Below are 5,482 nucleotides of genomic sequence, written 5' to 3'. Positions count from 1 at the left end.
ATTCGTTGTAAAATAATATAATAATAATTAGATTTTTATTTTCTGACTTTACAAACTTTATCACTTAAAAATAAGTAATAATAACCAAACAAATGAAATACTTCTAAGCTCTAGTCGTTTAATTTCTTTCCCCAACCGAGTCCAAAGCCTCTCTAACTGTACTTGGAAGCTTAGTTGAAGTGTTGAGATGCTTGGCCTCCCATAAAGTACACCTGGGTTCAAGATTTAGTTGGAGAGTGTGAGTATGCAACATAATAATAGTAAATAATTATTTTTTGGGCCTGCTACACATACAAGCAAAAATGCCCTACAAGTCATACAAGCTCCCAGCCCACAATTTTTGTACATGCGCACTGAATTACATTGAATGGAACGTCATTTACACGCGCTCCACTCAAACGGTTACACTTCGCGTAAACCGCTCCTTAATGGCGCACTCTTTCACTTCTCCAAGCCATTCGAAGAAAACACAACCGTTCCATTTTCGAGCAACATTCGAAACTGAAGATATAGAACTCGTCGCGAAGATTCGAACATTCCATCAACACAACATAGAACTCTCGATCAAGAATCTCCAGAAAAAACAAAGTTATAATACTCAAGGTACGTTACGTTACTATTTTAGTCATCCTGTATATTTTTCATATTTTGAAACTGAAGAACTAGGTTTTACTGTTCTTCTACGTTGTTATACGTTTTACTGTTCTTCTTGTTCTACGTCTCATTTTACAGTTTATAATGTTCTACTTGTTCTAGATTTTACTGTTATTCTTGGTTCTATGTTACACTGTTCTTCTTAGTTCTTCTAGGTGTTACTGTTCTTGTTGTTCTAGTTCTTCTGGTAACTGATTTTTGGGGGTATATTCCGTAGTTTGGTGGATGTATATGGAGTAATTTGTTGGGTGTATATAGCATAATTTGTTGGGTGTATATTTCTGAACTGATATACTGTAATAGTCAGCAGTTGTAACTGTTCTTATATTTGCTTGTCCATGGGTGTATATTGCTTGACCTTGTAATGTTGCTTGACCTTGTATATTAATGCATGTTTGAGTGATATCTGACTGATATATATAGGTGTATCTTACTGATATCTATGGGTGTATCTGACTCATATCTATGGGTGTATCTTATTGATATCTATGGGTGTATTTTTCATTTCAGAAAAAATGGCAGCGAGAAATCAAGCTGAAAAAAATGTAAGAACAAATATATGTCTTAGATGAAATCAGTTTTATATAATAGAAATATATCTGATTATAATTTTGTTTTGTTTACAGCAAACCAAAGACCTTAAGTGTGCAACACATTTGTTAAGTGAGAAATTCAGAAACATGAGTGAGGAGAAGAAAACGATTGTTAGGGATTTAGGATTCGGTGGCTTGATGCACATCCCGCCACTAAGGGTACATCACCAAGTATTAAGGGAGTTGGCTAACAACTTCAAATTAGGGGAGAACAGACTGAAAACCGGCTACGGTTCTTTTAAAATAAGACAAAAAATAATAGGTGATGCGCTTGGCATCAATGCATCAGGTAACTCGCTAAAAATTATAGGTGTATATTAACTGATGCTTGGGTGTATTTGAACTGATTTTCATACTATGTTATTTTCCTTTTTGTAGGAGATCTATTTCCTCAGAAATTCAATTATAAGGATCTTTCTGAGGATGATAAAGAAATTTTTAGAAGATTCCAGGGTAAGACCCTCAAAAATCTTACAGATGAGATGATGGATATTGGCGTTGGTAACGAACAGGATCGCCTAATGTTCAAGATAATTTTCATCCTCTATATACAGATGGCATTCCTTTTACCAACGACAATAAACAAAATCTCACATGTGCACCTGGCCCCAATTTTTGAGATGGACACCATAACAGAGCGAAACTGGGGAGGGCATATTTTGAGTTTTATCATCAAGGGCATAAGCGATTACAAGGAGAAAAAGAAAAAGGCAATTGATGGCTGTCTCTTTACCCTGATGATAATTTACTTCCATCTTTCTAAAAATAAAGACAAGAAAAGGGCAGAAAGACCTCCAAAACCCTGGATTGCCAACTGGAGTAAGGAGCAGTTGGTCGGAAGAATGAGGGCAGAAATAGAGAAAAATATGGTAAGTGAACATAATATGTTGGGTGTATTTTATTTACCTGAATGCTGCTAACTAAAATTTCTAATATTTCAGGGGATTGTAAAGATGGCGGAAACAAGAGAAAAAATGAAAAAAATAGAGAAAAAAGAAAAAAAAACAAGAAATAAAAAAACAAAAAAAAAAGGAAGGCAAGTTCAACATCGTCTTCGGAGACAAAAACAACTGATAGTGACAATTCTACCTCTGAGTCTGAGACTGAAGAAGACTTAGAGGATTCACCAAGAAAAGAACCCAGCAAAAAAGGAAAAAAGTAAGTACCATACTTAGGTGTATTTTCTTTATAAAGTTGGGTGTATTTTCTTTATCAAGTTGGGTGTATTTTGTTTATCCAGTTAGGTGTATTTTGTTTATTAAGTTGGGTGTATTTTGTTTATTATGTTGGGTGTATCTTGTGCATTCATTTGGGTGTATTTTATCCCTTTTAGTGTGTTTTTAAATAATGATTGTTTGTCTTCCAGAATGGAGTCCAAAAAAAGAAAGAAGAATCAGGAGGATTCTGATTCAGAATCCGAATCAACTGATGAGTAATGTTCTGAAATTATTACTCCTTTTCTTTGGGTTTATTATCAAGATTTCATGTATTAACAGAGTGTCTCTTGTTAACTTATAGAAGCGAACAATCATCACCAGTGAAGAAGCAAAAAACAAAGAAAAAGACACAGAGAACACCAAAAAAGTAAGCACTTCTTTGGATAGTATTTTGTGATAAAATTAATTTTTTATTTCTGATTCATACTTATTTTTTCTACCCAGGACACAATCCAAAAAGAAAAAGGTTGTTGTTGAGGATTCATCTCTTGAGCAACCTCAATCCTATCATGGGTACAGTACTTTGTAAGCTTTATTACCGTCTATCATCATGATTATATTTGTTAACATGTTCTTTTATGAATGTACTGTCAGATCTGAAATAGGAAGTGAATATCTAGATGAATTGTTAAGGGAAAACAATGAAAATTCTGCTGCACAGGGGTATGTCTTGTTGGAGTGTATATTTCAGATTTTAGCGTGTTTTCTTTGCTAATAATTGTTTCTTGTTTCGCAGGAAAAAGGAAGCTGACCTGCGATCGATGGAAGGTCACTATGTCTCATCTGAAACATAAGAAGCTTTATTTGATAAAATCTTGTTATCATGATTTAATCGTATGATATTTTGTCTGAATAACATGAACTCTGTTTAGAATACCGGACGTAAACTTGGGAAGTGATGATCCTTCCTCTCAAGGACACACAAAACAAAGTAGCGTAAACAAACCGGCAGAGAGCATGTAATTTCTCTTTCAAATAACCGTTACTTTTGTTCTTTTATTACCTTCTACTTCTAATTCTGTATATATTTTTTTTAGAAAAAAAACCCTTTATTGTTTTATTCGAGAAAAAAAAGGCAGGAAAAAAAAGCAAAAACTACAAGTATGTAAGTTCTCAAAAAACAAAGCCTGTCTTTCTTTTGAATTGTTCGGGTGTATTTTTGACTTTCTTTGGGTGTATTTTAGGTTGAGTCTGGTTGAAGAGTCAGCCAGTGAGCCGGCTGATTCGAATATGATGGTTGTGAGGGAAGAGACACTGTCCGAAGGGCTTGCAATGTGAGTTTTTCAAGAATATTTCAACCTTATAACCTTTTTATTTTCAAAGGCATTATTAACCTTTTATTTTTCTTCTTGTTTAGAGTTCCGATTCAAGTTTGTCTACCAGTGTCCCAAACAACCACTGTGCCAGAATTTGAAGAAACACCTGAGACAGAATATGAACCAACCCCTCTGCTACAAATTGAAGGAACTACAAAAACGTAAGAAATAGTATTGGGTGTATATTTGTTTACAGTTTGGGTGTATATTGGGTTACAGTTTGGGTGTATATTGCCCCTGAATAGTGTTTTTATGTCATGATTAATTTTATGTGCCGTGCAGCACTCCTGAACCCCCAACAACTTGAAGAAAGCACACCCACACTTCCCCCAGCTCCATCTAAAATGTAAGTTCATCAGAGTAAAATCAATGTTTTGGTTATCATTCGTATATTCTTATTCTTATAGTATGTTATACATGATCACGCAATAATCCAGCCCCAGAAGACGCTGCTGCGCTGATGATGATGGCACGGATAGCATCGTATGTTCCTAAAACAGATCCGATGCCATCATTCAGCCTTGGCTTCACTGATTCCAGCCAAGAAGAAACAACAACGCAGAAGGGAGCATCAACGCAAGATGAACACAGGGCAAAAATTCCAGAAACCCCAAAACTGCTAGAACAATTAGAGGATCTGGTACATAAAATTGCAAGTGGTGGGGTGACAAAAAAAAATAAAAAAGTCCGCAGATTCCAAAGGAGAGTGGGGCAGAGAGTTTCGAGAAGTTTGAAACTCCTGTCAGGCCGAATTTAAATACTACTGACATGAAACAGAAATGCTACCACTGGGCTATACGAGTGAAGACCTACGCAGATGGGCTAACTGATGAGTTTGACAACGTCTGCAGACTCCAAGCCCAAGATAGATACACTCTGTCAAAACTCCACCTTGCATCACTCGCGCCTAAAATGCATATAGAAGCTGAGGGAATATTACAACAACATTAATGTTTTTATCACCAAAATTAACTACAATCCTAATTGATGTAAAATTGATTTCGACATCTTTTTCTAGATTGTCTCTGCCATGTGCTTTATCGTAAACCAACAAAATATTCAAAGGTTTCAAGAAGAAGTATACTGTCTCCCCCTGATATTGTGGTAAGGGTTGCTTCAACGAATTTTGGGTATATTTTCTGCATTCCTTAGGATGTATTTTTTTCTTACATTGAGTGTATTCTGTTTATTCATTTGGGTGTATTTTTTGTGTTCAATTGGGTGTCAGTTGTTTATTCATTTGGGTGTATTTTCTGGATTCATTTGGTTGTTCTCAATTTTTGTAGAACATGGCCCTTGCAAATCATCCACAGGGGGTATTCTTACAGCCTAAAAACAATAAGCCATTCAGGGTGGAAGACTACCTAATGTTCATACCCTTCTTGAACCTTCAAAAATTAAAATCACATTGTTATGTAAGTTTTTATTTCTAAAATTACTTATTACTATTTTTTACTTATGTGCCAAATAAACTAAAACAGTGTTCAATCTGAACATATTTCAGATATTTGCACCTGTTTGCCATTCACATCATTGGTGGTTATGGTTCGCTAACCTTCAAAATCACATTGTTATGTAAGTTTTTATTTCTAAAATTACTTATTACTATTTTTTACTTATGTGCCAAATAAACTAAAACAGTGTTCAATCTGAACATATTTCAGATATTTGCACCTGTTTGCCATTCACATCTCACATCATT

General features: G+C 35.0%; 1 long non-coding RNA gene across 1 annotated transcript; it reads left to right on the top strand.

The window, feature by feature from the left end:
- LOC110262781 lies at positions 2,331-2,831 on the top strand. Its single transcript, XR_002347773.1, has 2 exons — positions 2,331-2,405; positions 2,766-2,831. It is a non-coding gene; the product is annotated as an uncharacterized LOC110262781 (long non-coding RNA).

Source organism: Arachis ipaensis, chromosome B05, assembly GCF_000816755.2.
Source record: "Arachis ipaensis cultivar K30076 chromosome B05, Araip1.1, whole genome shotgun sequence".
In the NCBI taxonomy this organism is placed as follows: Eukaryota; Viridiplantae; Streptophyta; class Magnoliopsida; order Fabales; family Fabaceae; genus Arachis; species Arachis ipaensis.
The sequence above is the reverse complement of the archived record's forward strand: the minus strand, read 5'-3'. Positions and strand labels throughout refer to the sequence as shown.